Consider the following 23,731-nt stretch of genomic DNA (forward strand, 5'->3'; position numbering starts at 1 on the left):
CTGCCGAACAGCTCTCACTGTCAGGAAGTTCTTCCTAATGTTTAGGTGGAATCTTCTTTCTTGTAGTTTGAATCCATTGCCCCATGTCTGCTTCTCTGGAGCAGCAGAAAACAACCTTTCTCCCTCCTCTATATGACATCCTTTTATATATTTGAACATGGCTATCATATCACCCCTTAACCTTCTCTTCTCCAGGCAAAACATGCCCAGCTCCCTAAGCCGTTCCTCATAAGGCATTGTTTCCAGGCCTTTGACCATTTTTGGTTGCCCTCTTCTGGACGCCTTCCAGCTTGTCAGTATCCTTCTTGAACTGTGGTGCCCAGAACTGGACACAGTATTCCAGGTGAGGTCTGACCAGAGCAGAATATAGTGGTACTATTACCTCCCTTGATCTAGACGCTATACTCCTATTGATGCAGCCCAGAATTGCATTGGCTTTTTGAGCTGCTGCATCACACTGTTGACTCATGTCAAGTTTGTGGTCTACCAAGACTCCTAGATCCTTTTCACATGTACTGCTCTCAAGCCAGGTGTCACCCATCCTGTATTTGTGCCTTTCATTTTTTTTGCCCAAGTGTAGTACTTCACATTTCTCCCCATTAAAATTCATCTTCTTTGCTTTGGCCAAGTTCTCTAATCTGTTAAGGTCATTTTGAAGCGTGATTCTGTCTTCTGGGGTATTAGCCACCCCTTCCAATTTGGTGTCATCTGCAAACTTGATCATATATTCCATCAGTTTTTGTATCCATTCTTCCTTAGTTGGTATTTCTTCACTTTTCCATCTTTGGGCTAGTAGCATCCTAGCCGCAGTTGTAGCATACATAAATAGTTTCTTATTTTTGTTGGTAGTTCTTGACCTGAAATGCCTAGTAAAAAAGCTTCTGGTCTTGTAATAAAAGTCAATTAAAACATTTTTTATTTCATTATAAATCATATTCCAATAATTTTTAATCAGTTTGCAACTCCACCACATATGGAAAAAAGTGCCTTCCTTTTCTTTACACTTCCAACATTTGCTGGAACCTGTTTTGTACATTTTTGCCATTTTTTTAGGTGTAATATGCCATCTGTACATCATTTTCATATAATTCTCTTTTAATAATATACAATCCGTAAATTTCAAATTCATTCTCCACAATTTTTCCCATTCTTCCATTTGTATATTATGTCCTATATCTTGCACCCATTTTATCATTACACTTTTCACCTCTTCATCTTTTGTTTCCCATTCTAATAATAAATTATATGTTTTCTTCCAGAGTTTGGTACTGTCCTCTATGATTTCCCTTTGGAATCTAGAAATAGTGTAGCTAAAACCTTTCTTTTTGTCTTCTTTGAAAACCTCATTTAGTTGCTGATATTGCAGCCAATCATAAACATATTCTTTGATCTCCTCAAGTTCTTTCAGCTTTAAATTTTTCTATTTCTGTCAGTAGGTCTCTGTATGTAGGCCATGTTTTTCCCCTATTTATTTTTTTAATTGAAATTACTTCTGTTGGAGAGACCCACCATGGAGTCTTTTGTTCTTTATGTTTTCCCAAGCTCTTAAAAGAGATCTCCTGATTATATGATTATAAAAAGCTTTGTGTATTTTCCCTTTATTATACCACAGATACGCATGCCATCCAAATCTGTTATCATGTCTGTCAGGGAACTGTCCCTGGCACAGCGCAGGGTGGTGGAAGGGCTCTCGGGATGCTACAGAGAGCCCCGGTCCCACCAGACCAGCAGCACCTCCTCTGGTAGCAGAGGGAGCAGTGAGGCTTTCAGTGGGGAGGGGCAGGCTTTTCAGGGTATGTAGGGAAGGGGCTCTGAGGATGCTGGAGAGACCCTGCACTCCTCTCGCTCGAGGGGCAATGAAGGAGACACGCAGCTTCCGGCGCCCCAAAGGCATCGAGGGGTGAAACAAAAGGATGGGAGGTGGGGTTTCTGTATACTGAAACTCTTTTGTTGGGGTCAGAACCGGAAGGGGCCATTACCGGATTCTGACGACGCTTGATACAGACAATGAACTCATTAGCTCTGCACTGTACATAGTTTGCACAAGAAAACTCTTAAAGGAAACTTGGAGTTTTGCCTGCTTACTCATGAGCAACTAACAGAGGACCTTACAATGTCCTTCCAAATCTAGTAAATCTGTATTTTCTAATTTTATCCAATCCCGGATCCAAGTAATACTAGCAGCTTCATAATATAATTTAAAATCAGCAAGGTCGAAACCTCCTCTATCTTTAATATCTGTCAGTATTTTGTATTTTATCATTGGCCTCTTTTCTTTCCATATGAATTTTGAAATATTTGCTGGCCATTTTTTAAAGCTTACTGTATTACTTATTACTGGTATTGTCTGAAACAAAAACGTTTTTGGCAATGTGTTCATCTTAATGGCTGCAATTCTTCCTAATAGTCACTTCCTAGATGGCTTTGTGATGGACCATTAGAAGAGCTGCACCTTGCCTGGGCTACCTGTGTGATTGGCTGTTACCTGCCCACATTTTGGACCTGAACTGCTTCCCTGTGCTTGATATTTCTTGGACTGCACTGCACCTTCATCCCTGCTCTTCTTGGTGAGTGTTTTGGTGTGAGGCTTATACCTCCTGCAACTGGGATGCTAGATCCCAAGGGCAACCCCTGGAGCAGGAAAGCAACTAGGAGTCAGTGAAATTTGAGGCAAAATCAGTGCTACGTACTCTGAACAGCTCACTTCAGCTAAAACTCTGGCAATTGCAAACTGGGGCAAAATGGCTGTCCTAAGGAAGGACAAATGTTTAGGTACAGCCTCCTGCTGTTTTTTTGCTGGGTGGTTTGTACTTAACTTTAACTTTCTCTTTTTATTGCTCTGTCATTTGCAACTTATTACTGGGTGTTTTTGTTTTTGCATCCTGGATAATGTGCTCAGATGTTTTACCTGACTAATGAATCTCAGAATAGATCCTTGTTTCTCTTTAAATAGCATCCAATCATTGATTCTTAAAGGGACTCTTCGGGCTCAAACCCTTGGTTCCTCTCTCATTGAGGAATCCAATTAACATCTTAAATGGATTCATTTTAATGATATTATCAAATGGAATGGCAGAGTCAGGATGCACCTAGGAATAATAGCTGAATCCTTTATCTGTGTCAAATAAAGACTTATTTGTGGGTGCGGCCCACCTCCCGGCTCTACCGCCCTGAATGGGAGGTGTGGGGCGGCTGGCATGCCTGCCTCCTGATACTCCACCTCCCAGCACTACCTCTCCCAGCTGGCACTGGGGGAGGCCTGGGAGTGGCGGAAGGGCTGCTTCTGGGGGGGGGGCAGCCATGCTGCTTTGCCAGCTGCGTAAGGTCACGAATATAAGCTGCGCTTTAAGTTTTCAGGGCTGGAATGGGGGTGTGTGGCTTATATTCGGGCAATACAGTAATAGCTGAAGCTACATAATTGGTGATTGTGAAATTACAGCAGTGTCTCCCAAATTCCCAATGGCCCCTGCACATGAGATGCCCACATTTTCCCCATTCTGTTCCTTTGTTGTTTTCAGTGGTGCCATTGGGGTAGGAAACTGGCGCAGACGCCGAGAAGGCTGCTTGGCAGAATGAACAGGTGGGCTCCTATATACAGCAGGACTAACCTAGCCATTTATAAGCAACTGCAGTAATGCATTTGTGTCCATTAGGGATGAATGAACTTGTCCCAGAAGAAACATTCCACTCTCTGATTGGCTGTTTCTAATATGCCTGTATTTATATGGAATGGATGGAATGAGGGCTTCTGGGAAACTGCCCAGTTGCGGCGGTGTGTGCTAAACCCTAGAAACTAATAAATGGTAGGATTATGATTCTTTTGGCTATGAGGGAAGAGATACCAGCTGCAGAGGAATTGCTGGGCTAGCCTATACAAGATGACCTGACCGAACTGAGGCCATTAAGAAACAATACAGGGCCAATACTGCCCTTGCTCTTGCCCTGAGGTGTGAACAGGCACTGGGTTCGGAAGGTGACCAGGATAACTGGGTGTGAGGTGACAGGAAAAAGAGAGTCTGGTAGCAAGGGGTTTCAGGAAGAAGGTCTGGAATCCATCTTGGACAGGCTGGCTGAAGGCTGGCTGGGAGTGATGCCTTTGACTCCAGGGCTGCACTGCTGTGGGGGTCAAGCCCCTCTTGAGATGACCATGCTGTGAGCTTTGGACTCCCTCCATGCATAATGTAGGTTGTAAATAGGTGAATAAACCATATTTCTTAAAGCTACGACAGTCTCCAACATGCCTCAATTCTCCACAGGAACACAGATCCTGGGTAAGTGCTGGGAACCCCCTGGGATCTTGCCACCACTTGGCAGAGAGAGGGGCAGGCACCCAACTTCTGTGACATTATTATTATTAATTATTATTATTATTATTATTATTATTATTATTATTATTTAATGCAATGCCAGCCCAAAGAAGTGATTCCAGATCCAAACTGTTAAACTGATTGGCTGGCAATGAGTAACAGAAGGGTTACAGTGAAACACCATTCTGTTCTAGTTTTTTCATTTGTCTTTATCATTTCAACTGTTTTAACTGTTTTTCTTACTGCACACTATAGTGTTGTAACCTGCCCTAGGTGAAGAGCAGGTAAGAAATCTTGTAACTGAAATTAATAAATGAATAAAATATATGAAAACCATTCCATGACCTTTTGCAAATGGGGCATTTTTCCTTAGAAGGTAAAGAGTTACAGGAGTCAACATGTGAGCTGAGCAGGCCCAAAGATGCTCCGGTCTGGATACTTACTCATTAACACCACATATGCTCAGAGATGAGAAACTAACTTGTAAGCAATCTCTGTTTGCATTCCAAAATGTTAAAGTTCATTCGATGTTAAAATGGTCCTGGTGCACATTCAGGCATTTACAGACCTAGCTGACTCATCCTCTGAGGTGCTCATTTTCATGACCCATATTCCTCTGGTGCTTTTACTGTTGCTGTTGTTGATGGAAGCATTGAGGGTGCTGTTGTATTAACATATTGATGAATGCTATGTTTAAACTCTGTACTTTTGTTCTGTTTGTGAGTTGTCTAGAGGCTATTTTTGTATTGGGTGACTAATAAATCAAATAAATAAACAATTTCGAGTTTCAGCTGCATCGCTAATTACTATCTAAAGAGGGGGAGCTGTAAGACCATTACATTACCTAACTGCCACTGCTCATGGTTCCAGTGGGAGGCTTTCTAAAATAAATTCCAGTACTGGAGTGCTAAATGCAGGTTTTTTGTTCTTTCTATTCCATCACTGCCCATAGCTGTCAAGTTTCAGATTTGAAAATAAGGGATCAGCGCACCCTCACCTGTCCCAGGGACAGCCTATGGTTCTCAGGGACAGTCCACACCGCGGTAATCCCCCCAGGCTAAAAATTAATTTACACCAGGCTACACACCATCATCTTTCCTCACCTCAGGGTCTCTTTTCCAGGGAGTCTTCTCTTCTCATGTGATGCTTCAGGATCTGTCCTTCCAGTGAGCAGCCAGGGTCAATGTCCTCCAGAACAAAGCAGGCATGCTCTTATAAAGACATTTCAAAATCCCTCCTGGACTGTAGCCCACCCCTAGAAACAGCATCCAATCAACAGAAGAGATGTAACCCAAGACCACCACCCCCAGACATCAGAGCAACATCACAAGGAGGTAACTTGGGAATTTTCCACCACACCTGTGCCATCTCTCCTTGACCCCTCCCAGACACACATTTCTGCAAAACAAAAGGTTTCCTAATGGCTGTCCTCTGTGAGGGAAATGGCCCATATCTGGCACTCAAGCAGAGACTTCTCACCTCCTCCCTGCAGATGAAAACACTTGGCCAGCTAGGATCAAAATGGAGTGAGGCCTGTCTTCCTGTGCTGTTTTCAGACATGTGGCCTTATTTGTTTGGTACACTAATTATTGAATTCTTACAACACTGCTGAGGCACGGGAAGAGGTTGCAGGCCCTCCCTCCCCCCCCCCCCCCGCCGTCCCCCCAGGAGCAGACAGGCCTGCCTGGGTTCACAACTGCCCAGGCTGCACGGCGATCCCCGCCCGCTTGGAAAACTTAAAGGGGTCCCTCTTTTAAAAGGAAAGGATCCCGAAGCGTTCCTCCCCCATGTTGGGGGTGGGGTTTAAGGCCAAAGGCCCCAGGCCTACTTTGCCCATTGACTAAGTCCAGGGATGTCCTCTTGGTAGAAGCTCTGGAGCAGATTCAAAGCTCCACACTGCTTCACAAAGGAGCAATAGGAGGGACCAGCGAGTGGCAGCCGAGGCGGCCAATGAAGGCTCAGCTCCCCTGGCTTGCAGCATCCAATCCCTAAAGGCAGGAGGCGGGATTTCTTCGCTGCAGCCTTTAACCCTTCATTGCCTGTGACTTGTGAGCCAGGCAGAAAAAGCAGTCAGTCCTTTGAAACAGAAATGCCGGTATTTTACGGGATTTTGAAAAATCCGGGACAAAGCTGGGAAACGCATTTAAAAACGGGATTATCCCAACAGAAACGGGACACTTGACACCTAAGTCACTGCCTGGGCCACAAAGGGAGGCAAGGGAACAGTCCAGCAGGAATAGTGAATAGCCAGGAGCAACTCCAGGGAGATCCTGTCCCTGAGCAGAACACCAGACTCCTGGGGTTGCTGGGTCAGGAGCATCCCAAACCCTGAGGTTTCAAATCAGAGACCTGGGGCAGACCCTGCTGGTGATGCATCGATCATTAAGCACAACCGCTGATTGCATATCATTCAAATAAAAAAACAGAATGTCTAACAAACAAACAAATATGTCACTTGTTGGAAATTAACCTCAGCTAGCACAGTGAGTGGGGAAGGTGGGTTTCTCAGGTACAGATGAAGTAAAGGGGTCCCTCTTCCTCACCAACTGAGGTAGAGGAAACCAGTGGATAGGAAACATTTAATGTCAGCTCTTCTGGCCAGATGATTTGTGTGCCCTGAGACCAGGAAGCTTGGACGAAGGCTATAGCAGGGAGTGAGCATCCTAGCATGGTGGCTTGAGATGAAGACCCTCTCCAGCTCACAGGCTGATGCCCCTGCAGGCTGCAATTCTAAATGCGCTTTCCAAGGACTAAGCCCCACAGGACTCCAAAGGACCTGCTTCTAAGAAGATGCGCTTAGTTTTGTGCTGCTGGCAGGGCTTGTCAAGGGATCCTCCCCAAAGCTATTCATAGCTTGTTGTGAACGGCTCTCATGATCAGCCGCTGTTAATGGGTGTAAATGGCAGCCAGAATTGCAGGCCTTGAATTTCCTTCTGACCTCAGTATCTACTCCCACCTTCATCAAGACTTATGCTGTTCTACAAGACATTCTTGTTTGTTCAGGAAAAAACAAAACAAATAAAAGATGTTTAAGTGTTCATAAGAATACACAGCATTATCTTTTGACTCTAAAATAATCCTTTTCCAAGCTTTTCATTCTAGTGTGTAAAAATACACAGCCCTACAATCTCAAATTTGCTAACAGCAACAAAGGTGTTAATAGCAAAAAGACAGAGACATATAAAAGCAATCCCTTGAAGGTGGATGAATAATAGGGCTGTCTCCCAACTAGAAGCAGAAGTGTTTGATCCTGCAAGGTACAAGGTGCTTCTTTGCAAGTGTTTTCCCTGCAGGGATGTTGGCACTTGCAATTGAGTGTCATGCAGGATTGAATCCCAATTCACCCTACCTCAAATACCTCCCTGCCAGACCTCCAAACCTTCCAACATTCTTTAGGTGAAAATAGGGACATTTCTCACTCCCCGCAACTGACCCTCCTCGAAGCCCCATCCCCCCCCCGAGCATTTCCAATTAGAAGAAGCCACCACCACCACACCAACGGGACACAGCACACACAGCCTCCACTGTCCTGAGAAAACCCCTTAATCCCAATTTTAATTTATTCTTTGGTGGATTTACAAAAAGAAAAACACACCATTAAATACATTCTAGAAAGGGGCAAGATTAGACACGGATGCACAAAGATTTTTTTTATTTAAAAAATCAAGGCTCCTTCTGCTCTGCCCCACTCCCCCTTTCTTCTCGCCCAGGCTGGCCCTGCCCTCTGCCTGCCCCTCAGGGCCAATGCATCACACAGGGCTGGACCTCAGAGGCCCATCCTCTCCTCCTCCTTGTCTGCTCTTCAGTAGCCACTATGATCTAAACAAGGGAGGAGGCTGGCATCGGTGGCCCTGGAGGGGAAACGGGATGCTCTCTTGCAGCCGCTATCACTCAGGTCATCCTGCTCACTGAGTTCGGCAGCAGCAGCACTGGCAGGGAAAATAGGAACATTCCAGGATCAAATCAGAAGGAGGGATGGTTTTTGTAATTCCGGGACTGTGCCTGGAATATCTGGAAACCTGGAGGGGATGGACCTCACAGCCCATTCCCAAAGTCCCGTTGTTAAAGCAGCTGCCTGGGCATACCTCAGTGACACCCCCCCCCCCGCTTCTGCCCAGGTCCTCTGGAACTGCTGGCTCCTGCAGCACAGCAATGGCTGATGGTAGTTGGTGTTAGGGCGCCAACAAGTTGGCGTGCTGTAGCGCAGCAGTCAGTCAGATAAGCCAAGGTCGAACAGTCCGGGTCAGAAGCCAGCCAAAGTCAGGAATCAGTATGGGGTCAGGAGAAGCCGAAGTCAGAACAGTCCAAGTCAGGAACCAGCCAAGTCAGTCAGGGAAAAGCCAGGAACCAGGAACAAGCCAAGGGTCAGGAACAAGCCGAGGGTCAGGAACAAGCCAGGAGCCAGGAACAAGCCGAGGGTCAGGAACAAGCCAGGAGTCAGGAACAAGCCGAGGACCAGGAACAAGCCAGGAGTCAGGAACAGAACGAGCAAGAGCAACCACGCACTCAGCATGTCAGTTGCAGGTGCTAGTGAAGGGAGGAGCTAGCCTTTGTTAAGTAGCTGGCCTGCAACCACGTCTCTTACGAGATGCAGCTGCCTCTAATTGTTCCCTGCGTCTCTCAGCTCTACGCTCTACAGCTGAGAAGGGAGGAGGGGAAGGGCTGTTTCTCTCCTCACAAGGGCCTGATTCTGGCTCGACTTCCTCCTCCTCCTGTTCTGGTCTTTCCCCCTCTCCATCTGACTCTTCCTCTTCCGAGGAGTGCCGCCACCAGTCTTCTCCAGGTATGAACTCCTCCAATTCCCCAGGTTCTTCCGTGGGTGCAGCCTCACCAGGGGGGGCTTGCCACCACTCCTCCTCATCTGGCTCAACCCTGACATCACCCCCCTCTCCAGCGTAGTTCCCCTCCTCCCAATCCGGAGGTTTGGGCCGTTCTGGGTACTGAGCGTGGAAGGCTTTCTGTAAGGTTGGGGCATGGACATGTTCTGCATTTTCCCAGGAATTCCCCTCTGGCCCATACCCCTTCCAGGCAATAAGATACTGTAGTTTCCGCCGTCGCCACCGGGAGTCCAGTATCTGCTCCACTTCATACTCCACTTCCCCATCCACCATGATGGGCGGTGGTGTCTCCCTGACCGGTTGATATCGGTGTGCCGGTACTGCTGGCGATAAAAGTGAACGGTGGAACACCGGATGAATCCGCATCGAAGCTGGTAGGCGGAGCCGGAAGGCCACGGGGTTAATCTGCTGCACTATCTCAAAGGGTCCAACTCTTTGCGGAGCCAATTTCTTGCACCGGCCCTTCTGTGGCAGGTCACGTGTAGACAGCCATACCTTGTCCCCCACCCTGAGTTCTGCGCCCAGTTGGTGGTGCACATCTGCCGCTTTCTTATAGTTCTCTTTGGCTCGCTCCAGCTGATCACGTAGCAGCCCTTGTATTGCTGATAACTCTTGCACGAATTCCTCAGCGGCTGGTAGCAGCAATAATGTCTCCGGAGACGGGAAGGCACGCGGGTGGAACCCATAGTTAGCAAATAACAGGGTCTGTTGTGAGGAGGCGTGCAAGGCATTGTTATACGCAAATTCTGCCAAGGGTAGTAAGGCCACCCAGTCATCCTGTCGATAGTTTACGTAGCAACGCAGGTACTGTTGCAGAATAGCATTGGTCCTTTCTGCCTCTCCATTGCTCTTGGGGTGTCGTGCAGAAGTCAGGCATACCTCTACCTTTAGCAACTGCATGACTGTCTTCCAAAACTGGGAAGTGAACTGGGCCCCCCTGTCCGACACAATCCGACGAGGCAGCCCATGCAGCCGGAAAATGTGATCAACAAATAGCCGGGCTGTTTCTTGGGCTGTCGGCAGTGCCTTGCAAGGCACGAAATGGGCCATTTTGGTGAAGAGGTCTACGACCACCCAGACCACCGTCTGTTGTTGTGATGCCGGAAGGTCAGTGACGAAGTCCATGGCTATCATCTCCCACGGTCCCTCTGGAGTAGGTAGTGGTTGCAGTAGGCCTGCCGGCGCTTCTCGTGGCCTCTTGGCCCACTGGCAGGTCTCACAGGCTCTGACGTACTCCCAGACGTCTCTTCGCACTTGCGGCCACCAAAATTGGCGCGTTACATGATACAGTGTCTTGTATCACCCGAAATGCCCTGCCGTCGGACAGTCATGACACTGGCATAATACCTTCGCCCGTAGTTCTCCGTCCGGCACATACAGCTCTTCTCCGCGGTAGAGTAGTCCATTTTTTTCAGCAAACAGTTCCGCCCCGGGGGTCACCTTTTCTCAGTGCTGCGAGTTTATCCCTGGTGAACGGGTCGGCCGCTGTTTGATGTTGGAATTCAGGGATGGCCACAGTCAACCCCGCGGCTAACTGCAGCTGGTGGGGTTGTAATATGTGCCTCAATACCGGGTCAGGACTGGCATTCCCGTATTCTGGCTTCCGGGACAGGGCGTCAGCTCCTCTATTTTGGTTGCTTGGCACGTATACCACCCTAAAGTTGAATCTCGAAAAGAATTGAGACCACCGGATCTGTCTCTGATTGAGGTGGCGAGCCGTCTGCCAGTATTCCAGGTTACGATGGTCGGTACGGACCTCTACCAGGTGCTGGGCGCCCTCCAGGAAATGCCTCCAGGCCGCGAAGGCATCCTTGATGGCTAACAACTCTTTGTCCCAGATCGTGTAGTTCTTCTCCGAATCGTTCAGCTTCCGGGAGTGGAACGCACAAGGCCACAAGAACCCTTCCTTGTCGGCTTGCAGCAACACTGCTCCAATGGCTCTGTCAGAGGCATCAGTCTCTACCACGAAAGGCCGCCAGGGGTCTGCATGGGCCAGGTACGCCTCGGCCGAGAATAGTACCTTGAGGCGTTCAAATGCCTGTTGTGCCTCCTCAGTCCACCGGAACGGCTGCTTACCCCTCAAGCAATCGGTGAGGGGCGTGGTGAGCCGGGAGTAATCGGGTAGGAACTTCCTATAATAATTCGCGAAACCTAGGAACCGTTGCAGGTCCTTCTTTGTTCGTGGGGCCTGCCAAGATCGCACACTCTGCACTTTGGCTGGGTCCATTCTTACCCCCTCAGGAGTCAGGCGATAACCCAGGAAGTCTACCGTGGAGACGTGAAATTTGCACTTCTCCAACTTCGCGTACAAGCGATGCTCCCGCAACCTCTGCAGCACGGTCCGCACATGCTGTACATGTTGCGCCAGACTCTCCGAATAGATTAGAATGTCATCTAAATAGACCACTACGAACCGGTCCACAAAGTCCGCCAACACGTGGTTTATGAAGGCCTGGAATGTCGCCGTCCCCGACTGTATTCCAAAAGGCATCACCAGGTGCTCGAAGCTGCCGTATCGGGTGTTGAACGTGGTTTTCCATTCATCCCCTTCCCGTATACGGATTAGATTATAGGCACCCCTTAAGTCCAATTTTGTGTAAATTCTTGCATCTCGTAGCCTCTCTAGTAACTCGCCGATAAGCGGCAATGGGTAACGGACGGGGGCAATAATGCGATTCAATTTCCTGTAGTCCATGCAAGGCCTCAACTCGGACGAGCCCTTCTTCTTCACGAACAGGCCAGGTGCGCCCCCAGGCGCTTTTGAGGGCCGGATGAACCCTCTCGCCAGATTTTTGTCCAAGAAATCCCTCAATGCGGCCAGCTCCGTTTCAGACATTGGGTAGAGCCGGCTCGTAGGAAGTTGCGTGCCCGGAAGGAGGTCAATTTTACAATCATACGGCCGATGGGGCGGTAACTGGTCTGCCTCCCTTTCACAAAACACGTCTCGGAAGGAGCGATACTCTGTTGGTAACTGACTCTCTTCCCCTTGCGTGCCCTGTGCAGCTGTCCCCTGCATGACTTCTCTCTCTTCCAGACAATGATTCCGACAATACGCCGAGCAGAAGACAAGGGAGTGCTGCCCCCATGCGATGACAGGGTCATGTCGCGTCAGCCATGGCATTCCCAGTACCAGCGGGATTGTAGACAGCTTGGCTAGATACAGGACTGCCTGCTCTCGGTGTCCCGGTAGCTCTAGCGACAACGGTGCAGTTACATGGGTAACGGCACCAGAGAGCAGAGGTCGGTCATCAATGGTGTGGACGGCTAATGGGACCTCCAGCTTTTGGGTTCCCAGCCCTAGCTGCTGGGCTAAGTCTTCATCCAGAAAATCGTTCGAAGCAGCGGAGTCCACTAAGGCATGAAATCGCAGCTGACGTCCATCCGGGAGTCTCAATATTGCATTCAAGACCAGGCTTGGGACAGCTAACGGGGGAGGAGAAGTGGTAGGCCATTGCGGTTTCAAGATCTCAGCCTTTCCCAGCCCTGTGGCCTTTACCAGAGCTGGGAGTTGGGGTTTTTCTGCGGCTGAAGGCCAGTACCAGACCCTTCCCCTGCCATGGCTACCGGGCAAGATCTGGCAGCACCTTTGGCCGGACAGCTACGAGCAAAGTGGTCTCCCTTGCCGCAGTACAAACAAAGTCTCTTTCGGCGGCGGCGCTCCTTCTCAGCCTGGGTTAGTGGCCCCCGCACTCCTCCCAGTTGCATGGGTTCACCCGCCGGTTGGTCTGCGGGCCCTGCCCCAGCTGGAGGGGGGAGCGTGAGAGGTAGAGGAACCCGCCTTCCTGTCGGTTTATCCACTGCCCGTCTCTCTCTCCTCCTCTCCTGCAAGCGTTCGTCAATCTGGGCACTGAGTTGGATGGCGGCATCCAGTGATTGAGGAGGTCCCACCCTGGCCATCTCATCCAGGATGCTGTCATGAAGTCCCGCCTTGAAGTGCGCCAACAGGGCCTCCTCGTTCCAACCCAGTTCCTGGGAGAGCAGGCGAAACTCTGTGACATAGTCCATCAAGGTCCCGTTGCCCTGTTGGAGCTGCAAGAGCTTCCGGGTGTTGGCCGCTTTCCTCTGCCCATCCTCAACATGTTTGTCAGGTCCTCCAGGAACCGGTCATAGTCCTTTAAGTGAGGGTGGTTCCCAACCAACATAGGCGTCACCCAACGCCTGGCAGTTCCTTCCAGCAAACTAATCAGGAATGCTACTTTGGCCTCAGGGGACCCAAACTCCGCTTCCCTCACTCGTATGTACATCATAGCCTGCGCCTTGAAAGCAGTGAACTCTTGCCTGTCACCACGGAACTTTGCCAGTGGTAACACAGGGGGTGGCCAAGGAGGTGGGGTTCCTGCCGCACCATGCTGTGCTTGCTGGCTGTTAACGGCAAGAGTTAACTGCTGGATACGCCCTTGAAGCACTAGGTTGGCTTGCAGCAATTGCTGTACAGTCCCCTGCAGCTCATCTATCTGTGCTTCAGCAGAGGTAGGAGGGGTTGCCGGAATCCCCTCAATGGCCCCTTGTTCCATCATACTCACAGCGCAAGGGGTTGGAAGAGCACCTGCAATCTGTTAGGGCGCCAACAAGTTGGCGTGCTGTAGTGCAGCAGTCAGTCAGATAAGCCAAGGTCGAACAGTCCGGGTCAGAAGCCAGCCGAAGTCAGGAATCAGTATGGGGTCAGGAGAAGCCGAAGTCAGAACAGTCCAAGTCAGGAACCAGCCAAGTCAGTCAGGGAAAAGCCAGGAACCAGGAACAAGCCAAGGGTCAGGAACAAGCCGAGGGTCAGGAACAAGCCAGGAGCCAGGAACAAGCCGAGGACCAGGAACAAGCCAGGAGTCAGGAACAAGCCGAGGACCAGGAACAAGCCAGGAGTCAGGAACAGAACGAGCAAGAGCAACCACGCACTCAGCATGTCAGTTGCAGGTGCTAGTGAAGGGAGGAGCTAGCCTTTGTTAAGTAGCTGGCCTGCAACCACGTCTCTTACGAGATGCAGCTGCCTCTAATTGTTCCCTGCGTCTCTCAGCTCTACGCTCTACAGCTGAGAAGGGAGGAGGGGAAGGGCTGTTTCTCTCCTCACAAGGGCCTGATTCTGGCTCGACTTCCTCCTCCTCCTGTTCTGGTCTTTCCCCCTCTCCATCTGACTCTTCCTCTTCCGAGGAGTGCCGCCACCAGTCTTCTCCAGGTATGAACTCCTCCAATTCCCCAGGTTCTTCCGTGGGTGCAGCCTCACCGGGGGGGGGGGGCTTGCCACCACTCCTCCTCATCTGGCTCAACCCTGACAGTTGGCTGGGCAGTTGCTGTGGAAACAGGACCTTAAGGATGGGCATTGAAGAGGCTTGGGGCTGGGTTCTGAAGAGTGCTCTTTTGCAAGATCCTTCCACTCATGAAGAAGCACCCACCGGCTGGTGAGTGGATGATTCAATCCCACTGTGTCTGCATCCTTCCTGCCTGGTGCCCTGCCCCCTAACACCCTGAATCACTCCAGGGTGCCCGACCAATGATGATTCTGTGGGTGCCAGCACCCATCTTGGCTGAAGCCCAAATTTTCCCCACCTTGCTCTGAATCAGCATGACTTGGCTTGGGTTTCAGGCTTTGGCCAAATCTGGTGCACAGCCCTAATAAAGAATGCATGGCAATGGGCACAATTATTGGAAATTTAGTGAAATAGTAAAAATGACTTTTTAATTAACTATTGGAAGATAAATTTTGGTGTAGAAATTAATGCATTCATGTTTTACTGCTTTATAAGCCACAGTTTAATATAGTTTGTATAATTTCTGAGTGGATTGCTTATGCTGTCTAGATATATACTGTCTAATCTGTGTTTTCATATTTATAATTTTTTTAAAAACAGTGGTGAATGGACAAGAGAAGCCATAGCAATCTCAGGAGGGAGGGCCGTAGCTCAGTTACAGAGCATCTGTTCTGAGTGCAGAATTCCATCCCTGGCATCTCCAAGTAAGGGCTGGGAGGGACTCCTGTCTGCAACCCAAGAGAGCGGTGCCAGTCAATGTACGCACTACTGAGCCAGATGGACCAGTGGTCTGACTTGGAAGAAGACAGCTTCCTATGTTCCTCATCGTATCTCCTATTTCACCATGGGTTTTAAAGGGACATACACCTTCTCCAGACCACAACTGGGCAAAATGAACTTTGCACACAGCGATAGTACTCAAGAGGAATGATTGATGGTGGTAATGTTACACTCATTCCACTTTTGCAGGGTTTCGGTTTCCTTTGGAAGGTCACTGGAGGCACATAGCATTTTGTGAAATTTGCATTTATATACAAATATCCAGGCTAGGCAGAAGTAGATTGCCACAGCATAAGCCCTCCAGCAGGCAACTACATACCCTTGTTGTTGTGCAGTCATTCAGTCGTGTCCGACTCTTCGTGACCCCATGGACCAGAGCACGCCAGGCACCCCTATCCTCCACTGCCTCCCGCAGTTTGGCCAAACTCATGCCAGTCTACATACCCTGCTCCACATCAGATCTCTGGGTAGAGGCAGGCTGCACCCCAAAATGTTGTGAGCTTTCAGAGCCCCCAAACATAATCCAATATGTCCTTTGTTCCCTTTCACAGATCCCTGAATCACATCATCCTTCACTTGGAGTGAAGTGAGGTCTGTTTTGCCCTATTCAGAAGCCTTTAGAACCAGCTCTCAAGAGCAATCACCAGGCAATGAACTCTCATGGAAACACATTGTATTTAATTTCCCTGGCAAAAGTTGTACCTGGAAATTTCACCATGACTGTTAGCGGTTTCTTCCAGCAGTGCTCCTACTAACCTTCTCTGTCCAAACTCCTCAACTTGCAGCCATTCCACTCTTAGTGTCCATGATTGCACCTTGACTACATGCATTGGACTAGGTTAGACTACTTCTGCATCCCATCCATACTCCATTAGCAGGACAGGCTACTTGCGACACTTGTAAGGAGTGTTCCTTTAGAGCACCTTCTTTCCAACTTTGGACTGCAACTCCCATCATCCCTGGCAACTGGTCCTGCTAGCTATGGATGATGGGAGTTGTAGTCCAACAACATCTGGGGACCTAAGGTTGAGAAAGGCTGCTTTAGAGAGCCACAGAAGGGACAGGGTGAGTTGCCATGGGGGCAGGAATGCAACTCCACCTATGAGAAGCCAGAAAACGTTTGTGACCTTATGCACGTGGCAGATGTGGGTGGGAAGAGTCACCCAAGAAGAGGAGGCACCAGGTGCTTCTGAGCCCTCCCCACTCCATTTCTGAGGCTAGGGCAGAGGGTTGAGAAGCCAACAAAAAAGAGCCAGAATAGAGCCATGTTTCATAAGCCTTCCTGCCACCACTGGCAGAACTCGAGGATACTACAGTTGGGCAAAGAATTCACAGGAATGTTTCTGCCATTTCCATCGGAAATGGAAGCAGGAGCAGAAGTTGCAGCAATCCCTTTGGCCATCTGAGTTCAGGAACAAAAATCATGCAAGAAAATACAAGTGGAATGAACTATATTATGTACATAATAGTGTTATTTTGTGAATTGTTTTAGATGTTTCCCTACCATTGAAATTATTTTTGTAATTAACTGCATCCATATTGACCACAGTGGATTGCAAGGCTATAACTATAATGTGGGTTATAGCAGAAGCTGGATTTCCAGCAGAACAGAAGCAGCCCTGATTGAGATGGTCACAGGACAGGACAGACATCGCTACCTCCCATCCCTACCTCCCAGTGAGAAAATGAACTGTTCCTAAAACCACCACCTCCCTCATCCTAAATTTCCAGCTCCCCAAAGTTAGAGATGTTTCTAGTGCATTTAGATTTTTCTTCTGGTGAAGGTTACTGGATGGGGAGAACAGACTTGATTTTAATTAAACTTGTCAGACATTCACTGGCTGCCTTGACCTTCTAGCTTTTACAGGCTGACAAGGAAAGGCAGATAAAACAGCTTTGTTTAGACCCATGTGGGCTCAGGGCTGGAGTTCACTTCTCTTCAACCTTTGTTTTAGCTTTTTAAAAAATAGAACAACTGAGACCTCATGCTTCCCCACCACTTCTTACATTGCAATAATGGAGGAGGAGAAAAGGACACTCCAGTTTGCAAGAGGCAGGAAATGCATTGTAGGATTGAAGTAAGATTGAGCCCAAATATGTAATATTGATAGATTGCAGCCACGAAGCAGGGAAGTGCAAAATATTTCCTATTTCTGTGCATGTATCCATCTCGCCAAAGAATGACTCTGCATGTTTGAGATGTGCATGTTTGGAATCTCAAGATTATGGATTTGAGACCTATGTTGAGCAAAATATTCCTGCATTGCAGTGGGTTGGACCAAGGGTACTAAAGCTAGATGACCCTTGTGGACTAGATGACCCTTGTGGTCAATTCCAATTCTACAGTTCTATGATTCTATAAAATTCTCAAGATATCAAGGCAGGGGCGTAGCTAGCCGCTGGGCTGCCTGGGGCGGCAAGCCCAGCGTCACCCATGGGGGCGGGGCGTCGCTCCGTGCGCATGACGTCATGATGCATGCGCACGGAACAACGCCTCCGTGCGGGCCAGTTGGCCCGCCCCTCTCCCACTGCGTTCCGTGAGCGGAGCCGCCCCAGGGAAAGGAGAGGGGCGAGGGGGGTGTCATTCCCCTCGCTGGCCTGCCCCTGCCCTTTCCCCCCGGGCTCCGCTCCCTGAGCCCAGCGGGCAGGGAGCGGAGCAGCGGCGCGTGGGAGTGGTGGGAGGGGCCGCTGCTTGTCACCCCACGTGCCGCCGTTCATTCCGTCGCCCCGGGAGCAGCAGCACCGCACACACTGTGCACTGCTGCTCCCACGGCGATGGAGCGAGCGGCGATGCGTGGGGGTCACCACCGGTCACCCCGGGAGGAGCAGCGCTGCACGGACGGGGTGCTCGCTTGGCCGAGTGAGCACCCCGTCCGTGCAGCGCTGCTGCTCCTGGGGTGACGGAGGGAGCGGCGGCGCGTGGGAGTGGCGGGAGGGGCCGCCGCTTGTCACCCCCACCCGCCGCTTGTCACCCTGTCACTGGGGGCGTACCGCCCCTACCGCCCCTCCCCAGCGACGCCCCTGTATCAAGGTATCCTAGGAAAAGTGGGCAACATTCCATGTTGAAGTGCTAATGTGGTTCATTTTGCTTTCCTTATTCACCCTCAAAGCTTGGGGACTGCATATGCTTCCTCATTCTATCCCACTGGCTTAGAAGGGCAACACAACTTACCAATGAGGGCAAATGGGCAACCTCTATCTGCCTGAGTCAGTCCCTGTGACCATACATGTCATTGCTTCCGGCTCCACCTCAGATTGGGCTGCATCCACACCACAGTTCATTCCATTTCCCTGACTTTCCCCTAACTGTTAATTTCTGCATTATTTCTGAGCTTTCATGTGTTGTAAATGCCACTCCAAAAAAATGGATGTTGAAATGTTGGCTGTTCTATTCTGTGTTATTAGATTTCTGGAAAAATCTGTTTTGCAGTTCTTTAACCTGGAAAATCATGGGCATAAAGTGATGAAATCTGGGATGGTATACCAGCACACTGTTCTTTCCTGCTGTTTCCATGGGGGAACAGATGCATGTGTAGTGTCGGACCAAAAATCCTTGGTTTTGGAGCAAGGATTTCTGGGAAAACAGAATCATGGGTATTGTGCTATGCAAGGGAAACTGACCTAAAAGTTGCCCTGCTTAGGAATGTAAAAGGGATGTCTTTGAAGAGTTTTATGACTGGGAGATTGCTGGGTGTGTGAAGATCTCAGCTACAAGGAGACATCCTGGCTCCTGATAAGAACTAGGATGGGCCAGCTGGTGTGTATCAAGCGGGTGAGAAAATAGGGAGGCATCCGCCAAGAGACCTGCAGCTGCCTCTCATCCTTGACAGGTGAGAGTAATGACCTAGGGTCGTTGATTGGCTAACGGGATTAAGAACTTGGTTTTCTATAGGATGTTGATCGGGATCCCACGTGGCAGAATGCCTTATCTGCCCCGGGCTTTGAAATGCAAAGGGAGCTGAGCTGAGCTGGAGGGCTCATTGACACCTGACTCAGTTGGCTGTGGCTTGGAAGAACATCTGAAGATGGGGGCCTAACGAGAACTTAGAAGGCGGCTTTTGTCAGCTGGCCGCTTGAGGACTTTGCCAGCCTGTTTGAATGCAAATGCAGCTAAGTATCAGTCCTTGCCAAGTAATGGAGAGGGATTAGAGAGAAAGTCTTGTAGGCTAGTCTAGTAAGCATGTTTTTGTTTTATTGCATGTACCTTGTGTTTTGGGGAATTATGCCTGATATGTTTTAGTAACTTTTGAATAAAATGGTTAAAAGAACTTTTGTTCTGGTTTTCTGTTCACCTCTGTGTTTGCTTGGCTAACTCCAGGTCTGCCGCTTGGTCATACTACTGTAAAGGGTTAATCAATTGGAGCTCTGTTTGAGCTGGGAAGGTTGTAAGCCGGCACGCAGGTGAAGCAGCCCTCGCGTTTCACTCTGTGGCTTCAGCCGGGTTTCCAAACTTCAGAGGGTGGTGGCAGCGGAAAAAGATCTGTCTTGACTCAGCCGGAGGGCTGAGTAGAGGCAAAGAGAGAGAGGCTTTGCGCGCCCTGGACGCCGGTAGCTGGAAAAGCTGAGAGGCTGGGGGTGCGCAAATCCTACAGCATGAATGTGCATAAAGTGGGGGAACGGCAACATTGTCCAATGACGTTGGTTGCTGTGCCACACCGCTTCCACTGGTGTGAATGAAATTTTGTGTGACATGCTGGCATATTGGTCAAAAAGCTGCAGTTGCACACTGCAGCGTGAAAAGAACATTAGAAAATGGGAAAGTGGCAGTAGCATTATGATCAGCCAAAATGAGTGCAATGAAGGCCCCCTTCCACCACTCGCCACCTTCTTTTGAATGATAATTCTGTGCAAACTCCTTATTTTTGACTGGCTCAACCTGCTGAGTGTCTAAATGCCATACCTTGGAGATTCAAATGGTTACACCAAGGAGCCCTTATCCATGATGATGATGGGATCCAAGAAGGCTTTCCCCCCTTTAAGCAAATGAAATATACCTGAGCTTTTAAAATGTCCTTTCCACTTGGATCAAAAAAGCCTCCCTTTCCAAGCTTTGCTTGAATATGTTGACCATGTTTTCCATGGCATGACATCTTAGGTGTGTATTTTAGCATTCCACATTATGGGCTACGCCAGCTTGGGTCATGCGGGCTAACATAACTAGCAGGCATTCCAACATGGGGCACTCTATGGAGCAGCCTGTATCCGCCTGGGCTCTCCTTATCCCATGGATATATGTGCCCAAGGCCAATTGTAAGCAGTTTTTCTATCTGCAAAAAGCCACTTGTGTCAACAAGAGCTGTGAACATGCCCTTAGAGCAGCCTTCACCAATCTGGTGCCCTCCAGGTATTTTGGACTACAACACCTGGACAGAAGATGTAGTCTGAACAATCTTGGAGGTATCAGGTTGAAGATATCTACCTTACAGTGTGGAAACTAGTGAAAAAGTCATTTGTTGGGTGGGATGAATCTGCAATACTAGTTTTTCAGCAGGTGGGTTGATGTTGCTTACCAGCAGGAAAAGCAAGGCAGCAGTGAGGTCAGTGCAGTGTAAATGCACCGACAGAGTCCATCTATACCCCTACAAGTGCAAATGCACTGTCAGGATTCTCTGCTTCCTTGTTCCTCCCTCTCTCCTGCCCCGTAAGGGACAATGACTCACCTGTCAGAAAGCCAGCACAGCAGCTCCACGCCATCCAGCAAGCAGCTTCCCATTACTGTGAGTAATTTATGAATTGCCTTCCACATGAATCTCAAGGTGATTTTCAAAAAAGCAACTAAAATAGCTTTAAAAACAGCTCCAAAACCCCTCCAACTAAAAAAGGGAATAAACACCAAAGGCAGACTTCTTTGCACCCAGCTGGAAAAAACTCAATGAAACTGCTTTAGAAGCCTTGGTGTTAACCAGCATAAATAATAATTTTTAAAGTATTAATTGCTTTGTCTAGATGAAGTTTTGTTGACCATTTGCTGTTATTAATTTACATTATGCTTCACGTGTAATGACTTTGTACCCTGCTTTGTGAGGGCAACTGACTTGAAAGGGGTCTAATGAATCATTTAATAAGTAACTAAATTTTTAAAAAGCTTAATGGCTCGATTTAGCAATACTTAATAGGAAAGATCCAACTCCCCCAACCTGACTGAGAAATTCCTAGGAAGCAGTGGCGAAACTGGGGCACAGCTCTCTTTTCTTTCCTGTTGCACACACTTCCTTGAATCTCCTCTAACAAATCAACTCTCTGCATAATCCAAAAGTATAACTATGGCAATGACGTCCCTCCCACATGACTTTAAGAAGAAATAAACATGTAACTGGTTCAGCTACAGGTAAAGTCAATCCTGGGAGGAAAGCTCTGACTCCACCTGTTGTTCTAAGCAGAGCCGTCTTAAGGGGATCTGCCGCCCTGGCGCGGCTATCCCTCCGGCGCCCCCGCCATGCCGCCTCTCCGCCGCCTCCCTCCCGCGCTTGCCGCCCCTTGGGAGGGGGGTGGGCGAGCGGGGGATGAGGGGCGTGGCGCTGGAGCGGCGCGGGGCTCTGCGCGCCCTTCCAGCGCTTCCGGGATGGGAGGCGAGGGCGGCCAGCTCGCGCTCCGCGCGCAGCCGGACGGCGCGGCGCGGCTGGGCAGCTCGCGCTGCATCGGGCGGGCGGGCGGCTGCGCGCTCCCGCGCGAGCTGCCCGGCTGCGCCGCGCCATCCGGCGCCGCGCGGGAGCGCGAGCCGGCTGCCCTCGCCTCCCGTCCCGGAAGCGCTGGAAGGGCGCGCAGAGCTCCTGTGCTCTGCTGGGCAGCCAGAGGGCGTGGCGTGGCCGGCCAGCTCCCTTGCCGGGAGTCAGAGGGCGCTGCCGGCAGGCGCTGCCAGCGGGGCTGGAGGGTGGAGGCGCCCTCCAGGCCATTGCGCTCTGGTGCGCCGCGCCACCAGCCCCAATGGATGAGACGGCTCTGGTTCTAAGGCTTGTCAAGGCTGGGTTTGGATGCAGGTCAACACACAAGAAGCAGAGTCTTTCAGTGCAGTTAATTCTTCATTCAAGAAAACAACACACAACTCAGCCACACTCCTGGCGGGTCTTGCCCCAGAGAGCAGTTGCCAGGATGGACAGTCCCTCCTTCTTCCCCCATCAAGGCTCCTCCCCTGCAGCCTCAAACTGCATCTGGGTACATGTTATCTCTCTTCCGCATCATCCTGCGCATCCTGGGAGACAAGTTGGGAGGGGAGCTTGTTGCAGTAGGAAAAGAAGACTCCTGGGATTCTCCTGCAGCCTCTTGCTCCCCCACCCTCTGCTTCAGTCTCTGAGTCTGAACTACTCCCTACCACTGGCTCTCCTTGCTCTCAAAACTTTGTGGCCTCTTCAGCATCCAACAATGACCCCCTCTTCCCCCTCTGACCTCTCTTCAGTGTCGCACCACCAATCCCAGGGCTCTGAGCCTTCCTCTGGGGCGTCCCTTGGGGGTTCCCTGGCTGGTGCCTCCCACCACTCCATCCAGTCAGTCCCAGCCTTCTCCAGCACAGTAGATACAAGTGGAGTCAAGATGGCTTTGAAAACAGTCCCATGTGGTATCATTAGCCTATCAGAATGTGTGTGTTGGTTGGAGCACTTTGTTAATTTGGGGGGGGGTAGTGTTTTGGATAATGAATAGTTAAATTGATTTCAGGGGAAGAAAACTGCATGAACCTGGAAGCAAGTTAAGTACGCTTCAGGTTAAGTGTGCTTCAGGTTAAGTGCGCTTCAGGTTAAGAACTCCGCTTAAGAACAGAAATTGTGCTCTGGCGGCACGGCGGCAGCAGGAGGTCCCATTAGCTAAAGTGGTGCTTCAAATTAAGTACGCTTCAGGTTAAGAACGGACCTCCAGAACGTATTAAGTACTTAACCCGAGGTACCACTGTAATGTGTTTAGGGTTTGTTATGAATTAAAATTCTCACCCTAGGCCACTAGGGGTGTTGTGTATATAGTTTCACTCTACCCACTGTGACTGCAGTTCTCACTCAGGTCCACATGCAAATGAAGGATTGAGAGTGCCGTTCGCGGATTGGGTAGCTAGAGAGAGTTGTTACTGTTGCATGTTACTGAGTACTATATAAGCAGGCCGGCTCAGCCCTTCAGCTCAGTTCTTTTCCAGCCTGAGAATAAAGAGAGCTCACTGTGTCGTCTGCTATGTCCACCCACTACTTAATACTGGCAACTAGGATGGGGTTTGATGGACATCAGAGCACAGCCAGACTCAGGCACTCACTGAGCGGAATCAATGAGCTGAAACACCACTGAGCAAAATCACCGAACAGAACCAATTCAGAGCTGACGGTTCTGGCTAGAGCACTGTGTTCCATCTATCGGCCACCATGCCAGCATCGGAACCATGGCTTCATTCGTGCTTCTACTGCCGTTTGCCCCAACCTCTGAATCATGGGACTCATCCCTCGCTCAGTTCGCCTGCTACCTCCAAGCAAACGAGCTGACAGGAGAGTCAGAGGATCATAGAATCATAGAATCCTAGAGTTGGAAGAGAGCACAAGGGCCATCCAGTCCAACCCCCTGCCAAGCAGGAAACACCATCAAAGCATTCCTGACA

At 49.6% G+C, this 23,731-nt stretch overlaps 1 protein-coding gene and 1 long non-coding RNA gene across 5 annotated transcripts in view; one reads left to right on the top strand and one right to left on the bottom strand.

Annotated features, from left to right (window-relative positions):
• LOC117052197 overlaps nucleotides 1-3,698 on the top strand; it is a 45,893-nt gene extending 42,195 nt beyond the window's left edge. For both annotated transcript variants that reach the window (XR_004427229.1, XR_004427228.1), the window contains exons 2-3: nucleotides 2,408-2,567; nucleotides 3,519-3,698. This is a non-coding gene — a long non-coding RNA (uncharacterized LOC117052197). The remainder of the gene's footprint in view (nucleotides 1-2,407; nucleotides 2,568-3,518) is intronic.
• ZMAT4 (zinc finger matrin-type 4) overlaps nucleotides 1-23,731 on the bottom strand; it is a 241,476-nt gene that overhangs the window by 127,479 nt on the left and 90,266 nt on the right. The window lies entirely within an intron of this gene.

The sequence above is a fragment of the Lacerta agilis genome, chromosome 8 (assembly GCF_009819535.1).
Source record: "Lacerta agilis isolate rLacAgi1 chromosome 8, rLacAgi1.pri, whole genome shotgun sequence".
NCBI classification, from domain to species: Eukaryota; Metazoa; Chordata; class Lepidosauria; order Squamata; family Lacertidae; genus Lacerta; species Lacerta agilis.